Raw genomic sequence first — 27,112 nt, 5'->3', positions numbered from 1 at the left:
TCTGAGCCTCTGGGATTACAGACCTGGCTCATTGGCCTTTTTTTTTTTTTTTTTTTTAAAGTAAAAAATAAACTTTTTTCTCCTTTTTTAGTGGCCCATGACACAACTCAGTGGGTAAAGGTGCTTGCCACTAAGCCTAACAACCTGAGTTCGATCCCCAGGATCCAGGACCCATGTGATAGGAGAGAACCAGGCCCATTCATTGTCTTCTGAGTCCCATGACCACATGGTGGCACACTTAAGTAAAATGTGTAAAAAACATATTTAGTTGCTCTTTTTAGATGTTAAGGAGTCCTCAGATTGGCCTAATAAATTCTTCATCCCCAAGTAGGCTGGGTGTTTTTGATGGGGAGCGAAGTTTTGTGGTAAGTGGTGTCAGCAGTGTTCTCTACCATCTGGCTAAAGGAGGGTCACTTTGACATCATCCATTCACTCCCAATGGGCAGCATGTGATACGTAATCCAGTGTTCAACATTAAATATACAAATCACAGCCAGGATTCACAGCTAAGTCAGAGGAATTCTGAAGCCTCGCCCAACAGAGGAAACAGGCTTGCCAACTGTCTCCCCACGTCCCACACTCCTTCAGACATCTAGCGGTTGTCCCCCTTGTCTCTAGTCCAGGTCTCTATGCATGAGTGTCTCTGTCACTCTTTGTCTCTCTCTGACAATGTCTCAGCTATCCAAGGGTGGCCTTGAACTTGTTATGTGACCGGGGTTGACTTGTTTCTTCTGTTTCTGCCTCCAACTTCTGGGATTACAAATGTGTGCTACCATGTTCATTATACAATGTGCTAGTGATCAAACCAGTGCCTCATGCATGCTGGCAATTGAGACAGAGTGCCAGCTCCTTAGTCTCCTAAGTGTTATAAATGGGACCCAAAAGCACAAAAGTTTTAAGCAACTGGCTCCTTTGTCTACCCCTCTGCCCCGCCACAGCCACTCAGATCTGAGTGGCAAAGTCATGAGTTGAACCCAGGCAGTCTTGCATCGTAGAAGGTTGCCTGATGCCAACCTGGGAGCAGGCTTCAGGCAGACCACAGACTCTGCTCAGGGGAGAGGGACGGGTCCCTCCACCTGCAAACAGAAACCTGGTCGTGTCTTGTTCCCTATCTTGCCCTCCGGGACATCAAGGGTTACAGGGGGAAGGGTGACACACTTTTCAGCTATTTCATTTTATGTCTTGTTAAAGGATAACCTTATGGGTGAGGAGGTTTATGACTCTCCCACAGATATGAAATGAAAGGACTCCCAAGTTCTGTTATCATTGGAATGGCTACATATGTGTTATTAAAGAAACCCCCCCCCCCCCGGGCCTGGAAATGAATCTCCGTTGGGAGATTACTTCCTATCACATGTGAAGTCTGGGTTCAGCTTCTAGCACAGCATAGAATGGGGAGGTAAACGCAGGAGGATCAGAATTCAAGGGGAAAGAGAGAGAGGAGGGGGGAAGAAGGAGGAGAAAGAAGAGGAAGAGGAAAAGGAGGAAAGAAAAGAAAAACACTTTAGACAAATTCCATTTAACTATCTGAGCAAACAAACAAACAAACAAAACCCCAACTAACCAGGACTTCCTCCAAACTAGAACAACTTAAGGGAACATTAACCTGGTCAGACGACGTTTTGTGGTCAGAGTTAGGAAGTAGGTACACAGACAGTTTGACTGGTTACAGCTCAATGCGTGTCTTACTTGAGGATGACCTACTCCATTGGCTACCTGTGGTTGACAGAAGCTCAGCTACCATGAGTGGTTGAGACTCACTACTTATCACAAACGTGTGTTCCTGAGGTGACCATAGTGTGAGTGTGTGCATGTGCATACAAGTGTGTATGTGTGTGCATACAAGTATGTGTGTGTACATGTATATGTGTGTGTAAGATATATGGGAAAGGGTGTTTATGTAGTTGTGCACTTGTGTGTAGGCCAGATCTTGACCTCAAGTGCTCCTTAAGAGTTGTCCTTTTTTGAGGCAGGGTCTCTTACTGGGACATGGGGTCCAGCAACCCATCTAGCTTGCCTGGCCATGGAGCCCAACTGCTTTGTTGCTACAACTTTACACAGGTGCTCGGGATCAAACTCCAGTTCTCCTGTTTGCTGGGCAAGCACTTTACCAACTGAGCCAAACCCACAACTTCAAGGCCCTGAGTCCAAACCTCAACACCAACAAATACTTTTAAAATGTACATCTCAACTGAGTTTCCAGTTCGAGTACTTGCTAAGTGACGCTAAGTTCCCAGATTTAGGGAGGAAGGCTGCAGGGTTTCAAAGGAAGCTGAAGGAAAGACATGTACCAATCGGAAATACTGAAATGAATGCAAAACTGGTTTTTCTAGGGCAGGGAGGGGAGCTATTATCGTCCACTGGACAGGTCATTAGCTTATCTACAGACCAAGATTGTTTACATGGTTCCACACTGTGCTAAAATATTGGCTTGTTTTCTGGTCTGACAGGGTGTCACATAGCCAAAGCTGGCTCTGAGTTCTTTACAGTCTCCATCTTTACAGCATGTGCCCATCATTATGTTATTTATGCAACAAATAAGCACTTTTTAAAAGCACACAAGTCTGCATTCTTCCTTCTGTCACCTTTCTCTGCTGCTGGGACTAAGTGTTTTCCCTCTGCATTCCAGCCTGGCACTTCTGCTCTCTCAAGTGTGTGTGAGCCAATGCGTCTGTGCCTTGTGTGCTGTGACTCTCCCTCAAGCTGCTGTAGTTACTCCTGGTGCTGTTTATTTTTTTTAACCATGTACTCATATCATAGAAAGCCACATGGAATCCCAGAATTAACAGAAAGATTGCTTCAAGCTGAAGAAACATGAGGTTCAACAGATGTAAACCTTCCCGGGTCTCTTTTATCTTACTGAGAGCCGGGAGACCTGGAGAACAAGCTGCCACAAATTCTTCTTCAAGTCACATCCTTGAAAGGGAGACTCAAATCTAAGACAAATAACTTCCTAGCCTTGAAGGGGCCGTGGAAGTTATCAGTATAGAAAGGGAATTTCGAGCATCAATGACTAACAAAATGGGGCCTGGAGGGTACGAGAGAGGAGCATGGAAGCGTTTGATGAATTCCACTAGAATGCAGCAGAGTGTTTCCATTGAGGCAACTTGTACAAGGACACGTGCCTGACAGCAGCTGTCTGCAGAAAGAGCCATTCAGCTCTGGCCCCAGGTGCCCGAGTAACACTGGTCATTGCCTCAGAACAGTTTACGTGGACTCCTTTCTTGCCTTTAAAAGCTCACCCTCCACCCTAGCCTCCTTGGGTGTGCACTGATGCAGCACAGAGTGTGTCTTGTAATCTTGCTGTTCTCACATCAACTCTGCTTTGCAGAACTGGCCTCTCTGTTGTTCAGTCTGGAACAACAAGCTAGGCCACATAGAACTATGGGGAGAAACAGCATGGACTTGTTTGTCCCCTAAACAATCCATCTGTCTTTCTAAGCAGTTCGCTTTCTTTCTTTCCTTCTTTTTTTTTCTCTCTTTTTTTCTTTCTTTCTTTCTTTCTTTTTTTTTTTTTTGTTTTTGTTTGTTTGTTTGTTTGTTTGTTTTCGAGACAGGGTTTCTCTGTATAGCCCTGGCTGTCCTGGAACTCACTCTGTAGACCAGGCTGGCCTCGAACTCAGAAATCCTCCTACCTCTGCCTCCCAAGTGCTGGGATTAAAGGCGTGCGGCACCACTGCCTGGCAGTTAGCTTTCTATAAATGCCTTTCTTCCCCTGTTCTTTACCTATTATAGTTACAAGGCCTCAGATTCTAACCACTCTTTTTGAGCTATCCATGCATGTTTATGCGTTCTGCATGAAGTTAAACCCTGCTCTCTGCTCTTAATTTGACTTTTCTGGTTTAACTTGCAGGCCCCAGTTTCAAAAGGGATGCTCCTCCTTCACTGTCTTAGCTACTATTCTTTTGCTGTGATGAAACACCATGACCAAGGTAATTTATAGAAGGAAGCATTCGATTGATGTGTTTACAGTTTCAGATGGATTGTCACAGTCAAAATGGCTGGGGGCTTGGCAGCAGGCAGGAAGGCATGGAGCTGGAGCAGTAGTGGAGAGATCACATCTGATCCATGAAAGCTGCGGGGGGGGGGGGGGAGAGGGAAGGAAGGAGAGAGAGAGATAATGAGAGAGGGGGAGAGAGAGATAATGAGAGAGGGGGAGAGAGAGGGAAGGAAGGAGAGAGAGAGACAGAGAGAGAGAGAGAGAGAGAGAGAGAGAGAGAGAGAATATTGAGAGAGATTGGACTCATTGCAGGGTTTGAAAGCTCAAATCCAGTCCCCAGTGGCACACCTTCTCCAACAGGGCCACACCCCCTAGTTCTTCCCAAACAGTTTCATTAACTGGGACCACACATTCAAACATGTGAGTCCATGAGAGGTATTCTCATTCAGTCCGATATACTCACTCTGTGTGTGTATTTATTTGTTTATATTTTTAAAGTTTTCTAGTTTTACACTTTCACATTTTGTGGTGAGCCCCCCAACCATAAAGTTATCGTTGTTGCTACTTCAGAACTGTAGTTTTGCTACTGTTATGAATCGTAATGCAAGTATCTGTAGGGATAATGTGTATATGTACCATGTGAATGTGTGTCTCTGGCCTTCCTTGTCTACCTAAGGCACCCTGTGATTGGATAACATAAAAGCCTATAGCAAATGCAGGCAGTAGAAAGTGGGAGTTCCAGGAGCAATTAGGAACTCTAGAAAAGACTCAGGCCCAGGGGGATTCACCACCCAGACTTGGAGGAAGTTGCAAGCTGAGGAGAGATATCCAGCCTTGGCAGACATATTACTATAAACAGGTTAATATAGGTTAGCAAAGCTAGCTAATAAAAGCCTAGGCATTTGTAAATGAAAATAAGCCTCCGTGTCCTTATCGGGAGCTGGGGCAGGCTTTAGAAAAGCCCGAATGGTTACAAATATCTGTTTTCTGATGGTCTTAGGTGACCCCTGTGAAAGGGGCTTTTGACCCTTACAGGTTGAGAACCACTGAACTCTTGATTGGCTCTCCTATGCTGAGGCGCTCATCCTCAGGTGGTAAAATGGCCAGGATAATTTGAAGAACCTTATAAAGACAGTAACCAGAAAAGGCCCCTTTATTCTGGGTCTCTTCCAAAGACCCCTGACCAATACTCAAGGCTTTCCCATGCCTCACTGGTCATTGCTGTGTGATCTATTCTCACCTAAGCCAGTGGCTGGCAGCAGGGGCTGAAATATCACTGACTTGCTTGATACCTGTGGAATTGAGGGTGAGCAACGTTTTTCAAGCCTCGAGAGGAAGGAATAGATCCACAGAAATGGAATTCTGTTGACAAGAAGAGAGGAAAAATAGAAGTTGAGCCGTCCATCAGCTGTCCACAGCAGTCTGGGAAGTTCCATGTCAAGAGGCCTAGCCCATCTGAGTCACTGGTTTTCTTTACTAGACTTGAACCTGACCTGCACACATGACGTAAGGACACCATCTTAATGCATCACTTCCCTGAGAGATTCAGTGACCTGACGGGTACTGACAGAAGCCCTGTATTATTTATTAATTATATTATGGTCTTTTATTGTGAGATTATAATTACATAATTCCTCCTTTCCCTTTCCTTCCTCCAAGCCTTCCATACACCCCTCCTTACTCTGTTTCAGATCCACATCCTTCTTTCTCATTAGTTGTTGTTAGAAGTGTATTTGTATATACATACATATTCCTAAATATAGAAATACAACCTGCTTATTCTATGTAACGTTACTTATATGCTCGTTTTTAGGGCTGACCATTTGATAACCAATTGGTGAGCTCTTCCCCGGGGGAAGGCTCTTTCTCCCAGCATTCCTTAGTAATGGTTCTTTCTGTAAGGTTGAGGTCTTGTGGCGTTTCTTCCATCTGCCTCGTCATGTCTACTGTTATACTTGTTCAGCTCATGTTTGGGCAGGCATGTGGATAAGACTTTATGGGTGTAGCCTCTGAGATTAATGGGTGATAAATCTCACAGCAAATTGTCTGGCTCTTATAATCTTTCTACTCCTTTTTCCACAATGACCTCTGAGCCGATGTGTGGAAGTTTTGAAGATGTATCCACTGGGCCTAGACTTCAGAGTTCTGCATTTTTACTGGTTGTGGTTTTCTGTAATGGGCTCTATTTGTTACGAAGGGAAAGGTTCCTTGATAAGGGTGAGGACTACCCTCATCTGTGGGCTCAAGGACAAATATTTATAGTGTACTTAAGGATTAGGTAAGGATTATTCTGGCTTAGTAAAAGTGGAGGTTGTAGGTTCTCTTTCAGAATGCATGACTTCACCAGCCCTGAGCAGTTGACTAGCTTTTGAAACATGGTTTCCCTCTCACTGAGCATGTCTCAAGTCTAATTAAAGAGGTGTTGGTAGCCACCAAAGTGTGAGTATCACTTCTGCACCCTTAGGGTTATTCTGCCATGCTGGTCACTGTTGTGGTTCCCAGGCATCATAGCTGGGTAGGACTGCTGGCTGCTTTCCTTGTTTGGAGGCTTGGATGGTACCTCCTGCTACCATGGAAACTAGTCCTCAGAAAAGAGGCTCTCAGGTCAGTGCCATCCTAGGGGTCTTTATATCCTGCATTTGGATGGCATGGTGCCTTCAGCAATAGACTTACCTTCCATCTCTCTGTGGGGAGGAGGGCAGCCAAAGGCAATAACAATTAACCTGTAATGTTGTAGAAGTCTCTTGGACAACCCTGACAATGACTCAAAAGAGGACTTCTTTTGGGATTCCTGTTGTAAGATGGTCTTTGGCTCTTGGAGGGAACACTGTCAGCCCAGGTGGAAAATTCCATTTAACCAGCATATGCACCTCTATACACAGATGTGTGTGTATTCTAGTGTTTTAAGATAGGGAGTCAGTAGCATGATTCCTCGGACTTTTCAAATATCCGAACAGTTACTTCACTCTCTTTCATCCTTCTATGTTTATCTCCACCCCCTTCCTTATCAGAGACCCCCTCCCCTTCCCACTGATGGGAAACCGGAAACGATACAGAAGTTTTTTTAAAGCCTTCTAATTGACTGTGTCCAGGAGAGCTGACTTAGCACCTTGCCAAGTGAGTGTTCGGAGACTGGTTTGTCATGCCCTCCTGACTGAGGCCCCACATTTCTGCTCTGTTGTGAGTGGGGCTTCTGAATGCCCGCTCAGCCTTTGTTCCAGGGCTCCACTGGGACAGAGCCTGCCTCTCTGGAGGAGGGATGACTCCCACCCCTTTCCTTTCCAGTGAAATGTAATAAATATGAAAGTAAAACAAAACACAGACAGACACAAAGCAGACCCTGGAGTTACAAAAACAGGCTTTGGCTAAAGCATGAGAGGGGAGCGAGCAAAGGGGCCCACAGACTCTGTCTACCGGCACTCTGAGGAGACAAGGCTGCTTTTAAATATGAAGGTTTGCTTCTTGTCCATCCTCCACCCCCATCCTAATATCTCTTTCTAGAAGTTTCTTTAGTCATCCAGAGGCAGGAGAGTGAACAAAGAGTGGGCCCATCCCAAGAAACACCTCCTCTCTCTCCTCCCCACCACTGCCTAGAACGCATGCCCACAGGAAGCCCATTCCAACGGCCATTTCAGCTATGGGTCCTCTCAATGCTTTCCTCAGTGGGTGCACAACAGCCTGGCCTCTGACCTGGCAAAAGAGATTTACTAAGTGACGGGCTGTGTAATCTCAAGGTTAGGGTTTCTTTTTGTGTCTCACCTCCGGTTCCTCAGCCCAACCAGGATGAAAGACTGGCAGCCCTAGCAGCTTGTGCTTGTGTGTGCTTGTGTGTGCTTGTGTGTGTGTGTTACTGTAATAACTGAATGTTGTTTCAAATGATGACGTCTTATGTGGAGCTCCAACATGCTAACAAGTGAGGAGGGGGGAGGCAGAGGGTAAGAGGCGGCGGCCATGACATGTCCTCTCCGGAACCCATGGTCACATTCAATTCAGTTGTAGCAGGGTTGGGGGGCAGAGGTGGTTATGTGCCTTCATGAAACCCTTGTCATGGGTTTGATTACTGAGAGAATATGTCTGTTTTCAGATCGCTTCCCACCGTTGTGGGGAAGCACCCCTCCACCATATCTGACTAAAGGTCCTTACTGGGGGCATCCTCTCCATTTTGGACTTGACTCCATAGCCATGAGCTGAATACATTCTCAGTGTTTATAATTTACCGTGTCTGTGGAAACTTCCAGTGCTTATAATTTACCCAGTCTGTGGTACCCTGTGCTGCTGTATGCACCCTGTCACATACAGCAGCAGCCACTGGACAATAAAGACCAAGGAATTTGTAAAGTGTGCACATTGACTTTGAAATATTTAATGCCCAAGCCATGGCTTCCAGAATGATCTAGGAACTCAGGCTCAGCTGTTCTCTAAGGTCCCTTCAGACTTAAAACACTAACACCCTACTCTCTCTTGAAATGAAAATGGAGCCCTCTCTTCTAGAGCCATACAGTTCAACACTCATGGTACAGATAGGAAGTAGGAGGGGAAAAGTTCTCTCCCTAAGCCTATTTCTCCAGGTTGTAATTATTTAGGGAAACAGTAACAGAGAACAGTATAGGGGCAATACAACCAATACCCACCCCTCCTTATCAGGGAATCGCAATTTTACTCAATTGTCTCCTAAAGGAATAAAACCTGGCAGATGAAGTTCACACTCTCTTAGTTTATCTCCCCAGCTCTACTTTCTTGCTTTTATCCAGATTAAATATATCAGGAGCAGTGCTCCCTAACCCCTGTCAGAGCCTCTTCTTTGTGAGCAGTGCTCCCTAACCCCTGTCAGAGCCTCTTCTTTGTGAGCAGTGCTCCCTAACCCCTGTCAGAGCCTCTTCTTCAGGAGCAGTGCTCCCTAACCCCTGTCAGAGCCTCTTCTTTGTGAGCAGTGCTCCCTAACCCCTGTCAGAGCCTCTTCTTTGTGAGCAGTGCTCCCTAACCCCTGTCAGAGCCTCTTCTTCGTGAGCAGTGATCCCAAACCCCTATCAGAGCCTCTTGTCCTTGACCTTTTTCTGTTATTCTTTGTGCTTTCTGGCCACCATCAGGTGAACCACTCTGCTCTGCCAAAGAGATTCCAAAGAAGGGATTATTAAGTCAAGGAATTCCGAGAAGGGAGGTTATCTTGTGTGGACTTGATGTCTTAGTTAGGGGGTCTTAATTAGGATGAGGGTCCAAGGAGACACGGTGATGTTGGAGGTTAATGACAGCAAAGCAAAGGCTGGTATGACATGGTTGTCTGCATCCGTTTTCTGCTGCTATACTGGGTAATCCATAAAGAGCAGAAATCTATTTTTACAGTTCTGGGGTTTGGGAAGTCCAAAGCCTGGGGGCGAGCATCTGGCAAGGGGTTTCTTGCTGTCTCATTGCCACAGTGGGGAATGTCACATGAGAGAAAGAACATATCGAGAACACGAGGCAAAGGAAGATCTCTTAAGAATTAACCGACTCCCAAGGCGGCTTCATCAACATATTCCCAAGGACAGAGCCTCATAACATAATTATCTCTCAGAGACCCACCTCTTAGTGCTGTGGGACTCAGACTAAGCATCTAACACACAAGCTTCCAGGTGACATTGAAACCATAGCTGTGGTCAAGATCCAAAAAGTCCAGGCTGCCTCTTGAGTGTTCAAAAGCAAGGGTCCTCCCCTAGGGTTCCTAAAACAATGACAGCCTAGCTGGCCCACGGCTGACTTCTGGCTCAAGAATTCCAGGTCACAATGCTGTGTATTTCAAGCTACCATGCAAGGGCTGATTTTGTTATAGCAGAGACAGGAAACCAACTGTCAGTTAGGTGAGTTTCTATTGCCTTATTGCATTGTGGTATCCCTTTGTGTCTTAGGGTTTCTATTCCTGCATAAACATCATGACCAAGAAGCAAGTTGGGGAGGAAAGGGTTTATTCAGCTTACATTTCCACATTGCTGTTCATCACCAAAGGAAGTCAGGACTGAAACTCAAGCAGGTCAGGAATCAGGAGCTGCTGCAGAGGCCATGGAGGGATGTTACTTACTGGCTTGCTTCCCCTGGCTTGCTCAGCTTGCTCTCTTATAGAACCCAAGACTACCAGTCCAGGGATGGCACCACCCACAAGGGGCCCTCCTCCCTTGATCACTAATTGAGAAAATGCCTTACAGCTGGGTCTCATGGAGGCATTTCCTCAACCGAAGCTCCTTTCTCTGTGATAACTTCAGCTTGTGTCATGTTAACACACAAAACCAGCCAGTACACTTTGAAGCCTGGACTAGCCTTGAGCCCACTCCTCTTTCTTCAACCTCCCACAAAGTTGGGATTATATGTAATTACACGGATTATATGTCTGTGTGTTTTTATATTTAGATTAGAGAATTAAAGCAACAATGACTTTCTGTTTGTTGTTTGGTTGGTTGGTTTGAGACAGGATCTTACTGTGTAGCTGAGGCTGGCCTGGAACTGCACAGAAACCAGACTAGCCTCGAACTCACTGGTATTCTCCTGCATCTGTCCCATGGGATTGAAGATATGTATCATTATGCTTGGCCCTAGAGGTGATAATTTCGTTTTATGTGTTTCCTTCACTCACCTATGATTTTGAAATCTCCGTAATGACTAACAATTCGGGATGGGATTCTGTTTTGAGACCACCCCACGGTTTCTGTCAGACTCTTAAGACAAGTGTTGGATGTTTCTTATTTTTCCACAGTAAAGACCATCCTGGAGGTGAAGACCATCCTGGAGTTTAGGCAGGGTGTGCTGGAGCAGGGCTGCTCACCTGGTGTCTGCCTGAAGTAGGGAAAGGGAAAAGAGGGGGCCAAGGACAAGACACCCTCAAAGGCACACCCCCAAAGGCACACCCCCAAAGGCACACCCCCAAAGGCACACTCCAAAGGCACACCCTCAAAGGCACACCCCCAAAGGCACACCCCCAAAGGCACACCCCCAAAGGCACACCCCCAAAGGCACACCCCCAAAGGCACACCCCTTCGTGACCTATTTCTTCCAGGTACATCCTGCTCCTAAGGTTTCCACTGCTTCCCAAAATAGTATCATCAGCTGAGACCCAAGCCTTCAACACAATTCAAATTCTAACATGTGTATGTATTTCTGTATACACATAGCTACACATATGCACCCAAACATGCAAAGTCCACAAGAGACTCTTGAATGTTCAGTTTAGAGATTTACTCCATCCTCCAGATTATAGAACACATTTCAAGATCCTTAGCATGTGTGTTCACATGACAGGAGCTACCCAGCATACAGGAAGACAAGAGGAAGAAAGCTTTCTTGTTCACCTTGGTCCCTGGGTGTTTGCTTTTTCTACAGGCATGTATTACTGTATTTAAAAATTAAATTTCACCCAGGCATGTTTGACTGCTAAAACAAAGATTGGAAACCAGGAGTCCTCAGGCTAAATACAAACATGGTTTTATTTGGCCAACACAGTGTTTTAAAAATAAGGAAACACTCAGCAATATTACACAATTAGGATCAATAATACAAAATTCCAACTTCTCCCGATAAATGGAAAAGTAGAAAATATTTCACCTGCATCTTCATGAGCAAAGCTGGGGGCTGGTTTTGTTGTTCTTTTGTTTTGCTTTGTTTTGTTTGTTTTAAAGTTTATATGTGAGAGTGTGTTGCCTACATGTAGGTCTGTGCCCCTGGTGAACCTAGAGGCCAGAAGAGTGTGTTGGATCCCCTGGGACTGGAGTTACAGATGGTTATGAGCCAATATGTGGGCATGGGGAACTGAAACCAGGTCCTCTGGAAGAGCAGGCAGTATTCTTAGCTGCGGAGCCACCCTTCCAGCCCTGAGGCTATTATTATCTTTAAGCAGAACAAGTGTTTGCATGTTCTGCCATGTATTTACTAGTTACTTCTCTTAGTGCTGTGACCAGATACCTGACAAGAAGCACCTGAAGGGGTGGGCATGATGACACATGCCTGTAAATCCTCACATTCAGGAGGGTGAGGCCTGGGGTCAACCCAAGGTCATTTTCAACTCTGTTGCATGTTTGAGGCCAGTGTGGCTGCAGGAGACCTTGTCTTAAACAAACAAAACTGGACCAAGAGAGGAAGGAATCATCCTGGCTCATGGTTTGAGGGGCAACAGTCTTTCATTGTAATCGAGGCAGGGCCCTTGCGGCTGAGACAGGCAGAACATGATGCAGCCAGTGTTGCTGGGCCAGTGGTCAGGAAGCAGAGTGTAGAGGGAGCCTGGCTTGGTATATAGACCCCAAGACAGCCTCCTGGGAACTACTTCCTCCAGTGAGACCCCACCTTCTAAAGGTTCTACAACCTGCCAAGATAGATAGCACTGCTATCTGGGGACCATGTGCTCAAACTCATGAGGCTCTGGGGGACATTCCACATCCAAATCTAATGGTCCCCGCTTCTCTGTTGGGTTAGACTCAGCCTGTCTCCCAGCTCCCTGGACCACTTGAGTTTTTCAAGAGCTGCCAGATAAATTTTAGCTTACACCTAAATTTTAATTTCAGATAGCAAAAATTCTAGGTATAAAAATGTCCCATATATTGCTAAGTAGTTCGTATCTTCATCTAATATTAAATCCAGGAGTGCTAGACTTATTTTACGTCTACAAATGTTTTGCCTGTATGTATATCTATGCACCACATATATGCCTGGTGGCTGTTGAGGCCAGAAGACAGCACTTAACTCCTCAGAGCTGGAGTTACAGGCGGTTGTGAACCGTCATGGAGGTGCTAGGAATCAACCCCAGGCCCTCTGCAAGAACAGCAAGTGATATTACTCACTGAGCCATCTCCCTACTTTCTAAATTTGGCAATTCCGACTTCTGCTTTCCAGCTTTTACAGCCTGGCCTCCATGACCCCGGCTTCATCTCTTGTTGCTCTCTTCCTCAGATCCTATACTCTGGTCCAGTCAGAGTTCTGGCCAACTTCTCGTACGTGGTATGCACATCCTTCCTGTCTGGGAAGCCCTGGCTCTGCTCCTCTCTGGTTATTCACCATTACAGTTTGTTCCTCGAAGACAAATTGACGTTCCAGGCCTAAGGAACAGTTCTCTGCTTTGATCCTTGCATACTCTCTGCTCCCATACTCTGCTGGCAACATGCTTTGACCCCTGACCCCTGCACATTCTGCCCCAACACTCTGACCCCTGACCCCTCCTCACTCTCTGCCCCTACACTCTAACCCCTGACCCCTGACCCCTGCTCACTCTCTGCCCCTACACTCTAACCCCTGACCCCTGACCCCTGCTCACTCTCTGCCCCTACACTCTAACCCCTGACCCCTGACCCCTGCTCACTCTCTGCCCCTACACTCTAACCCCTGACCCCTGACCCCTGCTCACTCTCTGCCCCCGCACTCGCTGGCAACACTCACTTCACCTTTAGCACTTGTTTTTTGGAAAAAATTCAAACATTTATTTTATTTTCAAATTTATTTTGTTATTTTAAGCATATGGGTATTTTTATTTATATATATATATATATATATATATATATATATATATATATATATCTGTGTACCACTTGTGTAGCTGGTACCCTCCAAGGCCAGCAGAGGACGTCAGATATCAGATCCTCTGGAACTGATGGTTGATCCCCTGCACAGATGGTTGTGAGCCACAGTGTGGGTGCTGGGAATTGAACCTTGGTCCTATGGAAGAACCTTCGGTGTACTTAACTACTGACTGATCTTTCAATCCCAATTTTATCATTTTGAAGTGCAGCACTTTCATTTTTCCACAGTGCTCTTCCAGCTGGCTTATAACCATGAACTCATTGCCATGGGCCCTACCCATTTGTATGTGGGAGCCAGTTCGTAAGAGACCCTTCATCCCAGGATGGTGCCTCAGCCCACTTTCATCCCAAAGGTTGTTCATTCAAATAGCTAACCAAGGCTGGGGAGATGGATGCCCCATCAAGAGCACTCACTGCCTTCTGTCTCTAGCACCCATGCCAGGAGGATCATGGTGGAATCCCAGACCCAGCACATCCTTTTCTGGCCCCACACGTGCCCAAACACACACAGAGGCAAACATGCATACATAAAAATCAGACACAAGATAAATATTTGAAAATTAAAAAAAAAAAAAAAAACAGCTAATTAACTGGGCTCAAGTTACTATGCCAGTGTCTGGGTATTTCTAGAAATAGAATGGTCTCGAGTCCTCATGCTGTCAGCTTTAGTGTCTGGTGTGCACTTTCTGCTTCATAGATGCCATGTCTTCACCTGCTGGAAGGCAAGGATAACTTGCTTGGGCCTGTTTTATAAGGATACCCATCCCATTCCGGGAGTCTGCTCCCACAACCTCACTCAATCCAATTAAGCTCCAAAGATCTCGCTGCCTAATTCTACCATGGCAAGAGGGATTTCAACACAGAGATCAGAGGAAGGGGAGGGGGGGGTGGACACAGACATTAAGACCATGACAGTAAAGTTTCCTGACATTCATGACTCTGTGGGTTAGGCGGAGGGTTCTAGCCTGAACTGGTTTGGTTGGGTGGACCAGGTGATATAGGAGGGCTTCATACATATCTGGGGTCTCACACAACTGGAGCCTTTTGTTCTCAAGGAGGCTGGCTTGTCTCCACACTGGTAGAAGGGTTCCCAGCAGAAGTTCTGCCTCTGTCATATTTGTTACCTTTCATTGAACTCATAGCAATCCTCCTGCATCGACCTCCCAAGAGCTGAGGTTACAGATGTGAGCCACCACCCTGCTCATGTGCCTGTTGAGACTTGTTTAATGTAAACTATGGAAGCGCTTTTTAAAATTATTTTATGTGTATGAGTATTTTGCCTGATGTATGTATTTGTGCCTGGTGCCAGGGGAGGTTTACAAGAACGTGTTGGATCCTTGGAACTGATATTCCAGATGTGTGTGAGCCACCATGTGGGTGCAAGAGCAGTGGATACTCTTAACCACCAAGCTGCCTCTCCGGCTTCCGGATGCTCTTTCTAAGCCACTCCCTCTTTGCTGACAACCTGCTTCAGCCTTCACAGTCTTTATCTCTTCCTTAAACTGCCTGGAGCTGGAGCTGGAGATTAGGATTGAAATCAACATTCGGATTTGAGGGCCAGGGGTGGAGTGAGTATCTGAGCCCTCACTTCTGAAAAAGGATTCCTACGAAGCTCCAGGAGAAATAGATTAGAACCAGAGACCCTTAAGAGCCAGAGTTGACCCATACACTCTCTTAACTCCTAAGAATGTCAAGAATTTACCAAGATTATAAAAGGTGGATTCCTGTGGGTAAGAGAGGGAGCGCTAGGGAGAGGGAACTGAGACAAATCTTACGGACAACAGAGAAGCACAAGCAAGCCAGTTCCCTAACGAGTGGAGCTCAACACAAAATTAAAATCCCAAGATTAAGATGATTAGAAACTTCAAGATGGCAACCGCAAAAACCATGGGGCCCTTCTGAACACAGAGGCCAGTGTAACACACACACACACACACACACACACACACACACACACACACACACACATCAACTTCTTGGGGAACATAAACTAGAGAGCTGAGCAGGGTAGTACCTGGTCGGTGTTTAGTGAGCACCACCCCTGAGCAGGCACATGGAGTGGAGAGAGGTAGTAAGTCCTTGAGTTCATCTAGAACCTGCAATGAGATCTGCCCATGTCTAGGGCAGACCTCAGATCCAATCGGGAAGAGGAGAGGCCTTAACTCTGTAGCTGAGGTAGATTTTCAGTTCTTCAGTATGGTTTAACTTCAGGTCCCAATTCCAGGTTCCCAATGTGCTTTCTTGTACTCTGCTTGAGCCAAGCCCAGTCTAGACTCAGTATTCCTGTTCCAAGACAAGACATTTCACCTCCTGCCACCAGGCCTAGAGACCATCAACCTGAGCCTCAATGCTTGCTGCTGAAACCTCCAATTGCTGTTAGCTGTTTGACCATCCTGAGGTGGGTTTGGGTGCTCCTAACAGTGGATTTCTCGCACTGGCCTCCCTCCCATCTCTCCAGTAACAAATCCCTGACCTTGCTTTTATGTCCTACCACCTGCTCATTTCTTGACTCTGTGATGATGAGTGGATTTAGATTTCCAGCTAACTGACCCTTAGCAAGGATTAAAGGATGCAGCTGCGGAGGCTTTGAGAGCCTTTATGTATGTCAGAATGACGTGAATCCAGCCTCTTTCCTACTGGAAGCAAAAGTCTTTGGCCTCCTGCCAAGGTCTTAAGGGATAGTTTGTGAAAGAATGGTCTTGGGACTAGACATGAAGAGAGAGTTGACATTTGAAGGCACCATCTGTTTTGCTGGTAGCTCCAACCCCAGGGCCATTTTGAATGTGCCTTTCTACCTGGGTGCTGGGGACTCTGCTTGGCAAACAGTCTTCCTAACAAAGGCCTCCAGGCAGATAGACACTTCAGATAGCTGACAGTAAAGCAGCAGATGACCAAGGAGGGTCCTTTACATATCTTTTCCCTTTTGTAAACCTGCATTTTAGAATTCCTGAAGTCTTGATGGATTGGGGGTGGGGAGTAGGGAATGAGGAAGATGGGAAAGCTGATGTTAGGATGTGGTTCTCCAATGTTGTGTTGAAAGACCCAATGTATATATGTTTCCCCTTAGGGCAATCAAGTCACAGTGGGTAGAACCATGGGCTTCTTGATGAGTATCCCTGTGTCTTGGTTTCTTTTCCTGTTGCTCTAAGATGATACCCTGGAAAAGTCACTAAAGGAGAACAGTGTATTCTGGTTCGAAGTTTAGGTGTTCTGCACATCATGGCAGAGATCATACAGCAGCAGGGGCGTGAAATGGTCCTCACAGCACAGCCACAGTCAGGAACCTAGGGATGAACCATTGTGCTCAGTGGGCTTTTTCCATTTTATACATCCCAGCATCCTCTGTTCAGGGAATGGTCTTCCCACATCAATAGACTAAAGCTAATCCTCCATGGGCCCAGAAGCCCTTCTCCATGGGCATGTCCAGGGGCCCATCATCTCCTTGATGGTTCTCTCAAGCTATTAACACTACCACACACCCAATAGCAAAGAGTCAGCCCAGAGGGTTTGTTCCCCTGAGAACCCGAGAGGGCCTCAATGTATAATCGTGGGATTGCCTCTGAACACATGCAAGAGGGAGATGGAGCCTGGCATGTGAGGATGAGGAGGCCAAGCAGAAGAATGGGCAATGAGGAAAGAAGCCAGGGCACAATGCCAGGGCCTTTCAGTCCACAGGCCATTATGTCCCTGCATCTCCCAAATGTACCAGGCTCATCTTATAAGGACTCAGGCCTCTTAGAGGGTACAAATGAAGTAAGTCTTTAGGTTTTTGTTTTTATTTTTCTGTAAACTAAGAAATTTGAAAACAATTAATATTGACATCTTGATTATTTCGATGTCAATAACTAATTAATGACAAATTAATTAATTAGTCAACAACACCTAAGCCACCAAAGGCTAATGGGAGGAGGGAGGCAGCTTAACTTACTTCAGCAAAAATTTTAAACCCTAGAAAATATATGTCTTTTAATCTAGTGAGACAGAAGTTTCATGGGCAACTTGATTCCAAAGTAGTAGGTATTTGGAAAGGGAGAATGTGAGTCTGGCCTTTCAGAGTGCTAAGTTCTAACTACACGGCATCTGCTGGGTGCCAGGCACTATGTGAAGACCAGAGAACAAGATGAGTACTCAGGTCAAGATAGTTAGACAGCAGGCATTAGGGACAGATCAGGGCCCCTCCAACAAATGGTGATCACTCCATATGTCTGTGCAGGGAAGCAGCAGGTGGGATGAGCATGGGTGGGGATGTAGCAAACTCTAAATATACTGCACTGAAGATACAGAGTCTGCACTGAAGATACAGAGTCTTCACTGAAGATACAAAGTCTGCACTGAAGATGATACAGCATCTTCACTGAAGATAGATACAGAGTCTGCACTGAAGATAGATACAGAGTCTGCACTGAAGATGATACAGCATCTACATTGAAGATGATACAGAGTCTACATCTATTCCCATTTTCACTGTTCTAACACAAGTAGTGTAATGAAGTGAATGAATGTCACCCCACTTACAATTTGAGGGTAAGGGCCACACTGAAGGGCTGGAGGGGAAGTCTCCGCAGCAGGACCTTTCGTTTCAGGCCAGGACCCCAGCTCATAGAATGTGCTCATAATATGTGCCTCCCATAATCAGGGTGGGTCTTCCTTCCTCAATTAAACATCTCTGAAAATGAAAACTACCCTCAGACACACCCAGAGGTGTGCTCCCATGGTGGCTCTAGATCTAGCCAAGTTGACAATGAAGGTTAGCAACCACAGAGTCCTACACCGAAGGAACAGCCACCGAAGGCCAAGGACGGATGCTGCAGGGATCAAATGGGGGAGAGTTCAGGGAAGTCTGGTGACAGTGCGTGCAGTAGCAGATAAGTCTGAGCCAAGTGGGAAGGACAGAGATCAGCTGTGCCCTGTGGGTCATATTCAGTGTACCTTCATCCTGGAGGCTGAGCGGTGTCCAGAATTAGTATAGGCAAGAGAGGAGAGGAAGGTGCTTCCAGAGAGACTGATCATGGGGAGGAGGGAATCTCGATGCTCAGAGAAGTCCAAGGAAAGGAGACTAGAGGGGAGGTAGTGGGTTAGTTGGGAGGACAGCAGGTTAGTTGGGAGGACAGTGGGTTAGTTGGGAGGATAATGCGTTAGTTAAGGGAGGACAGTGGGTTGGTTGGGGAGAAGGGGCAGAGACTTTTAAACAAGGATATGATAGCAGTAGCTGATGTCAAGCAAGACTGAAGGTAGAAGTGAGGCCAGGGAGACCTTTATGAAAAATGTCCCTTGAAGCCATTTATTTTAGCAAACACTTTCCCATTACTCTTCCCCCTCTGTCGCCATGAAGCACTTTCTATTTTAGGACTGATAAAATGGCTGACATTTCCTGTGGTTGAAATGGCTTTTTGTCTCTGTAAGGATGGAGTCTATATAGTAGGAGTCATGGTTGACTTTGACTTTTTATTTGGTTTTGAGGCAGGGTCTATCCATGTAGCCCTTAGATGGCCTCACACCCAATCCTCCTGCCTCTGCCTCCCTAGAACTGAGATCACAAACATCTGGCACCACAAACAGCCACACTTTTTCTCTTCTGAGACCAGCTTCCCTGGCACTCTTTCTGCGCTGTAGCAACTGGGGAAGGTCTGTAATTGTAGCAAGCCAGTGAGTTTTCTGGAAATACTTGAAATCTGGTGGCATGAACAGTTGCTCAAAGGAGCAAGAATCCAGTTCTGCATGAGGAGACGCTCAACCTGCTGCACAAGTGCCCAGGAATGCCACTTAGCAGATCAGCCCACGTCCCAAAGGGTTTGTGAGAAAACACTGTTCTCACAGGAGAAGCTGGGCTGTGAGGAAAAGGCCACTGAGGGGTGACTTCTGCTCTAATGCCCAGTCCCTGGGGGACTTGCTGGGAGTGGTCACGTCTTTCTGACTCTTACACAATCTCTCCACTTCTTACATAGCAGAGCAAAGCTTGACCCTGGTGATTACAGGGTGAACCTTCCAACCGGCAGGGGCTTGAGCTTGGCCCTGTGCATGGGCTGGTTCATCAAGAGGCCAGAGCAGAGGCCAAGTAAGGTCTTGGATGAAAAGCCAACTGGCTAGGCACACCCTGCTCTATGCTCTCTCTGCTCAGGTAGTAAAGGAAACCAGGAGAGGTGGTCTGGACAGCTCATCACAGCCCACTTTCTTAAGATGCATTGTGTCTCCTGAATGATGAGGAGACATCCATTCAGCATCATATGAATGAGATGGTGTAGGAAGGTGGGGAACATTGACGAGTAGGAAAAGAAAGCGGGGTAACAGAGTGAAGATGATCAAAACGCAGTGTGTACATGCATGAAAATGTACAACCATCGGTGTGTATAAAACACATGGGAATAAGACACTGAAAGGTGAGCTAGAGAGATGGCTCAGCGGGTTAAGAGCACTTCCTGTTCCTGCAAAGGACCTGGGTTTGGTTCCCAGCACCCACACGGTGGTTTACAGCTGTCTGTAACTCCAGTTCCAGAGGATCCAGTGCCCTTGTTTGGCCTCTTCAGGGACCAGGCACACATGTGATATACACAACATACATGCAGACAAACACTCATACATATAAAATAAAAATTAGTAAATCTTTTAAAAAGGTAATAAGATACACACACACACACACACACACACACACACACACACACACACAGAAGGCAGAACCAGGAGGATTTCTGTGAGTTTAGGCCTGATGCACATAGTAGACTCCAGGTCAGTCAAGGACCAAGAGTGAGACCCTATCTTTAAAAAAAAAAAAAAACCACAAAGATGATGAAGAAAAGAAAATTAAGGGGACATGGGAAGGGAAAGAACTCGCTCACCCAGAATCTGGTTGAATCCTTACCAACAGAGAAGTCAGAATTTCCACACAAGTATCAAGATTTTCTGCGAAGGTCCCAGCATAGAGACAGACAGTGTCCTTCCATATATGGATAGTTTTTGTGGCAATAACAATGAAGACCCTGGAAAGGCCTCCTTGCTTTCCCGGATGTGTTCTAGAAACAGATTAATGACCTCACTTACAGTGGAGATAGCCTGCCTTCCTGTGACCCCCAACCTTATCCACTAAAATCCTGCCTGGTTCCCTCGGGATCCACCCTGTGTCCCCACTTGGGTTCCTAAGCGGCCCTTTGGAGGTTGCAGTTTTGAACACCACCAAGAAGAGACTTCACAGCTACAGTGAAGACAGTGAAGAGTGTCTTTCTCAGAGCTGTCAGGCACACCCTAGTCTCCTCGAACGCCTGTGCTCACACAACTCTTAACAAACACACAGCTTTGGTTCATACAGGCCTATCCCGAGAGTCTTCTGTGCACTGAACCGAGGATTTCCTTTTACCTGAGACTAGTCTCCTGAAGATGAAGAGAGCTGCTCAGGCCACTGGTGGTGGCAATGTGGAGCTGTCTTTCTGTGCCTGCTGCCTCTGGTGGGAAGAAATGCCTTGAGACCTGTCAGCTGTGACTTCATCGTGGGGAACAGCCCTGGCAGACGCAACCTTCCTGCTAACAACAGAAAAGCCCTTCTGCCTGCTGCTGGCTCAGAACTCTCTGCCGTACAACTTCATTTGCCCTGACAGCTGTGGGCCCACAGGGCAGAGCCCATTCCCTCCCTCCTTACATGCTCTTCCCATATTTCTGCCCTCACTCACCCAAGGCCTTTTTCCCCCCTGGCAGCTACCAGGGCTCTCTTCTCCCTGCCTCAGCAGAAAGGCTTCATGATGGTTGTTTATGTTCACAGGTGGACAGATTGCCCTTCACCACAATGGACTCTGTCACAAGGATTTAACCAGACATTAACTTTCAAGGTTTACTGAGCAGCTATAAACAAAGCGTAGCAGTTAAGGGCAGGCAATACAGAGCCAGATCAAAGCCTGACAGGGTCTGGCCCTGCTAGCTCCCAGAGTGTGACTTGGGATAAACTTCTTCACCTTACCAGGCTTCAGTTTCTGTAAAGAAAAGCCCATATGTGTGGCTGTGTTGCCATGACGACTGGAGGAGCGAATGCATATTCTCACTCAGCATCGCCTATGACAAGTATCTGCAATCCTTTATCTGCCTAGCAACACATAGAAGGCCTTGTTCATTAAAGGCTTTTGTATGCCGGCTGGGAGTACAGAGAATGGATCATTTTGGTTTGGTCTAGTTGTTGGAGCAGAGTCTTGCTACACAGCCCAGGCTACCCCATTCTTCAACCTTCCAAGTTCTGGGATTATAGATGTGAGTGAGGTATCCTGCACAGGACATTTTTCTCATCATGAAAACTTTCAGATGTACAGTCAAAAGAACTGCGAGGATGACACTCCTATACCTCACTTGATGGTCTGATTGCTTACATCTTATCATATACATCTATTTTTCTGAACTATTTCCATATAAGTCAATTAAAACATGTGAACACACATCTCTTGAAAATGAAGAATTCTCTTACCTATCTCCTTTATTATGCTTTGAAAACCGACAATAGCTTCCTCAGCTTACCTATTCTCAGACCATGTGACATGTTCCTGTAACATTCAGCAATGTCTTCGAAAAGATTTTTTGTGTTTTCCAAACAAAAAAATCAGTCAAAACCAGACTTGGAATCTGTAATATGATCATTTGGAAACTGAAACAGGAGGATCTCAAGTTTGAAGCCAGCCTCAGCTACCAGGAGCTAGCCTCAGCTACCAAGTGAGCTAAAGCTGGTGTCGGCTAATAGCCAAAGGCTGTCACACACACATACACACACACACACACACACAAATCCAATCAATACCCTTACCTCGGATTTAGTCAGGATATATTTCTCCTCTGTTATTAGAGAACACAGCAGTGAAGATGCTTTGAGGCTCACATTATTACGGATTTAGCAGCATAAGCTGCTAGCTGCAGCTTCCTCCCCCAAGGCCCTGCTACTAACGCAGGTGCAGAAGCTAGGCTACGGAACTTGCTGGTTATTAATTAGCTTTATTACCCAGTACTTGGCTTTGTCTAGTGTTTGTTGTTGTTGTTTTGTGTTCCCTGTTCTCGAACCTAACATGAAGGTGGTCAGTAAAAGAGGATAGAAGGGGACAACTATGGTAGCACACACACTTGTAATCTCAGGAACTGGGAACTACAGACAGGAAGGTCAGAAGTTCAAGGTCATCTTCTGCTATATAGAAAGGTTGTTCTTTGCCTGGGTTACATAAGACCCTGAATCAAAAAAAAATTTTTTTTAAATTTAAATATGGATGGCAGAAGATAGGCAGGAAGGGAAGAAGCCTGGTCTCAGAGAGGCTCCCCGTCCTTTGATCTGAGGACGGTGGTGTTTCCTGATGTAGAGTGCATTTCACTGAAGGAGACTGTATTAGTTACCTTTCCCCTTGCTGTGACCAAACACCAACAAGAGCAGTTTGAGGAGAGAAGTGTTTGTTTTGGCTCATGCCTTGAAGCTGCAGTCCACCACGGTGAGGGAGGCAGCTGGTCACTTCGCAGCTGCAGTCAGGAGACGGATGGGTGTCTGTTTACTCCAGCAGTCAGGTATATCACTCACCTCAGGTGAGCTAATCTAGAACCCTCTGCACAGACATGCCCAGACGACTTGACTCGAAGGTGATTCTGGTGGTTTGAATAAGATATGTCACCCCCACCCCGCCCCCACACCATAGGCTCTAGTATTTTAATACTTGGTCCCCAGTTGGTAGAGCTGTTTTGGAGAGGTTCAGGAAGAACGGTCTCACTGGGGTGGGGGGGGGTATGACATTAGGGGTGGGCTTTGAGAGTTTCAAACCTCACCCATGTCCACTCTGCTCTCTGATTCCTGTTTTTGAATGACGATGTAAGGTCTCTGCTCGTGCTCCAGATGCCGACCGCTGACTGCCATGGCTCCCCACCGTGATGGGCTCTTGCCCTCTGGAACCGAGAGTCAAAAATCAAGTCTGCATTGCATAAGTTGCCTTTGGTCCTGAGGTTTCATCACAGTAACAGCAGAAGTAACTAAGATTGCTGGGCATGGTGGCACACAGCTTTAATTCCAGCGTGCCAAAGGCAGAGGCAGGCAGAAGTCTGTGAGTCTGACAGTTTGGTGTACATGGTGAATTTCAGGACAGCCAGGGCTACACAGAAAAACCCTGTCTCAAAAAAAAAAAAAAAAAAAAAAAAAAGTAAGTGACTCTAGGTCTTGTCAAGCTGACAGTTAACATAAACCACAGATGCTGTCTTCCTTCCTGGGCTCCACCAGATGTCTCTGAGACAAGATGGACATCTGGCATTGTCTAAATAGGAACCCACACTGGATTGTCTTTTTCTCCAGTCACCCTAAGAGTTGACTCCCACAAGATTCTACACACAGCAATAACATTTCTGAACACAAAATAAATCAAGAGGAAGAAACGTGCTGTTGAGAGGGTGGGCCATAAAAATGGGTGTGCTCCACCAAGGGGCGAGGACTCAGCAGCAGGACTTAGAACTTTAGTCTCTGCCCTCCAGACACAACCAGCATTGGTTCAAACTTCAGGTCCGGGTCAAATGGTGAGCTAAACATTTTTGAGAAGCTAACTGAATGTTGTGTACACAACTGTAAGCTGATGCAGGAGGATCATGGGTTTGAGGTCAGTCTAGACAAAAACAAACAAACAAACAAACAAACAAACCAACAACAACAACAAAAAACTTTCTCAAAAGCAAAAAGTTGAAGCACTGGAGAGAATTCATGCACAAAGCCCTGGGTTTTCTGCACAGAAGCCTGGCTGATTCTCATTCCTGGCTGACCTCGGCACCCTGTTTCCCTGTTACCTCTCCTTGCCCAGCTGTTGGCTTCTAGTCAAAATACACACAGCCATTTAATTATTAATCTGAGCAAAACATTGCTAGGGAGTTTCGCTGTGGAGTTTTTATTCATGCACGCACCACAGATAATTGCTTGGCTATCTGGATTTCTTGTTCTTCTCTCATTTTTCTGGGCTCTGTTACTCTCCATTTGTGGAGATGACCATAAGAGACCACATCGGGGAGTTAATTGCCAAGAACTTTTTAGTTCTCTTCTTTGAAGGTGTGTCTGGGGAAATGTTTGGCTGCAGTGGACAGCTTATGTTCACAAGAAGTGAGTGGCCTTGGCCATGGAACGGAGCGTGTATCTGGGACCAGGAAAAAGACCAATGTTTGTATTGGTGATGGTTTTATGCCTTGCTGTCAGTAGAGACATTTACAAGCTTGCTGACAGCCCAGGGCTCCAAGAGCCGTCATGGTGACTTAGCACATATAAATGCATCCTATTTTTATATTAATACTAGGGAAGGGAAGCTGGAAGATCAAACACAGAGGAGAATGGATTTGAGAGACACTGTTCAGAGCCATCGGGAGGCCTACAAAACTAGATTCAACATGCTGTTATATCCACAGGATTCTCATTCCTCTCTCTCTCTCTCTCTCTCTCTCTCTCTCTCTCTCTCTCTCTCTCTCTCTCTGTGTGTGTGTGTGTGTGTGTGTCTGTCTGTCTGTCTGTCTGTCTGTGTGGTTGGCTAACTTTGAACTCCTAATCTTTCTGCCTCAGACTCCTGGGTCCTGGAATTATAGACATGCACCATCATGCTTGGATTTTTTTTCTTCCCGATTTCTTTCCCTTCCTTTCTTCCTTCCTGTTTTAATATGCTTGTTATTTCTTATACTAATTCAGTGCTAAGGACAAAGAAATTAATAATGCATATCCTCAGCCCTCTTGGAACTCAGCAAAATCTAGAAATGAGAGAGAGAGAACATTAGTACACTGAGGGTTCCTCATCTTGCTTCGGAGGGGCATGGAACGCTTTCTGAAAGAGATAACTGAGTGACTAACTAGAACTGAAGCTGGATCCCAGGCCTTTCTTTCTCAACAGACTAAGACATTCAATGTGGTTTAGGAACAGCAGATGTAGGGGATGAGGTAGAGGGCTTTAGGGATGTGAGCCTTCCATAGAGGGAAGATGTATTAGTCAGGGCTCTCTAGAGCAACAGAACTTATAGAATGAACACACACACACACACACACACACACACACAGAGGATTTATTAGAATTACTTATAGGCTTTGGTTCAGCTAATCCAACAATGGCTGCCTATGAACAGAAGGTCCAAGAATCCCGTAGTTTTTCAGTCCACAAGGCTGGATGTCTTAGCTGGTCTTTGGTAAAGACCAAAATCACCTAAATCCTGAAGAAGTGGTTAATGCCAGTGAAGGGATTGATTTGCTATTGAGGATGAGAAGAAGCAGGCAGAGAACAAGCGCTTCCTTCATCTATGTCCTGTATAGAGACTGCCAGCAGGCGTGGTTCCAGTTAAAGATGAATCGTCCCACCTCAAAAGACATGGATGAAAGGTTTATCTTCTCACTTCAAAGATCCAGATTAGAAATGGGTTTCCCCACTTCAGATGATTTAATAAAGAAAAAGAAATCTCTTAGCTGGGTTGGTGGCACACATCTTTAGCCCTTGGGAAGCAGGTGAATCTCCGAGTTCTGAGTGAGGTTACCCTAGTCTACAGATCATATTCCAGGACAGCCAAGGCTGTACAGAGAAACCCTGTCTCAAAAAAACAAAACAAAACAAAAAAAAAAAAAAAAAAACAAAAACAAAAAACAAAACAAACAAAAAAACCCAAAAACACCAAAAACTTCCTAAAAGGTATGTCCAGTTATTTGGGTTATACTCAATTTCAGATGTAGTCAAGTTGACAAGCCAGGCAGCCATCACAGAGCACAGCAGGTTTTGATGTCACTAGAGACAGTCAGGACCACAGAGACAGGGTAGGTATAATAGTAATATGGGTTGAATCTGAAGTACCTGCTCCTTCTCCCATTGTGCTTTGAATATTTGGTCCCCATCTGGCAGTTCTTGGGAGACTTGCTGGAAGAAGCTGTCACCCGGGAGAGGGCCTTTGGAAATTACAGCTTGGTCCCTAGCTCTGTCCTGTTCTCCTTCCTGCCCCAATGTGGGGAGCTCGAACCACACACTCACACTGTCGCAGACCGAGCTGCCCATCTTGCCCATCCCTGCCATGGAGGACAGACAACTCTGAGACCATGAGTCACATGACTAACACAGATGCACCATTCCATTCTGGGAAAGTACAGGTGACTCACTCCTGAAGTCTGGGCTTGTTTTAAGGCACAGTTTGAAACAGCAAGGTTGACAGCAGAAACAAAAGCTGAAAGGAGAGGCTGGAGCTGGAGCTGGAGCTGGGACTCAGAGGCTGCGTGCTTGCTCACCCTGAGTTCCATCCCTGCCGTTGCATAAACGAGGTATGGGAGCATATGTCTGTAATCCCAGCATTTAGGAGATGGAGGCATGGGGATCAAAGTTCAAACATCAAACTCCAGTAGTTACAGCATTTTGGAAGCAGAAGCAGGTGGATATCTGTGAGTTCAAAGCCAACCTGGTCTACAAAGCACATTTTGGGCCATCCAGGGTTACACAAAATAAGTTCAAGGTCACTTGTGGCTATATGACAAGTCCAAGGCCAGCCTGAGATACACCAGACCCTGACTCAAAGGATGGTGTAGAAAATAAGTGGAAATGAAGGTTGACCGCCTTTGGAGAACAATGCATGATATGTGTGGTGGTCAACTTCACCGGACTGAGGGATGCCTAGAAAATTGGTAAGGGTGTGTTTGTGAGATGATTTCTGGAGAAGACTGCCATGT

The 27,112-nt window shown here is 46.0% G+C and overlaps 2 long non-coding RNA genes across 3 annotated transcripts in view; one reads left to right on the top strand and one right to left on the bottom strand.

Annotated features, from left to right (window-relative positions):
- LOC143443743 (uncharacterized) overlaps positions 1-27,112 on the top strand; it is a 44,191-nt gene that overhangs the window by 2,151 nt on the left and 14,928 nt on the right. The window contains exons 3-4 of one of the 2 annotated variants that reach the window (XR_013113008.1): positions 3,854-3,932; positions 4,941-9,321. This is a non-coding gene — a long non-coding RNA (uncharacterized LOC143443743). Of the gene's footprint in view, positions 1-3,853; positions 3,933-4,940; positions 9,322-27,112 lie in introns of those variants that run through there. The other variant, XR_013113007.1, reaches the window with a different exon arrangement.
- On the bottom strand, positions 9,870-22,697 carry LOC143443742 (uncharacterized). The gene is made up of 5 exons (XR_013113006.1): positions 22,238-22,697; positions 21,126-21,245; positions 20,324-20,474; positions 10,542-10,741; positions 9,870-9,962 (listed from the first exon to the last, which is right to left on the bottom strand). It is a non-coding gene; the product is annotated as an uncharacterized LOC143443742 (long non-coding RNA).

Source organism: Arvicanthis niloticus, chromosome 10 (genome assembly GCF_011762505.2).
Source record: "Arvicanthis niloticus isolate mArvNil1 chromosome 10, mArvNil1.pat.X, whole genome shotgun sequence".
Classification (NCBI taxonomy): Eukaryota; Metazoa; Chordata; class Mammalia; order Rodentia; family Muridae; genus Arvicanthis; species Arvicanthis niloticus.
Note: the sequence above shows the minus strand (reverse complement) of the source record. Positions and strands in the feature narration are given on the sequence as shown.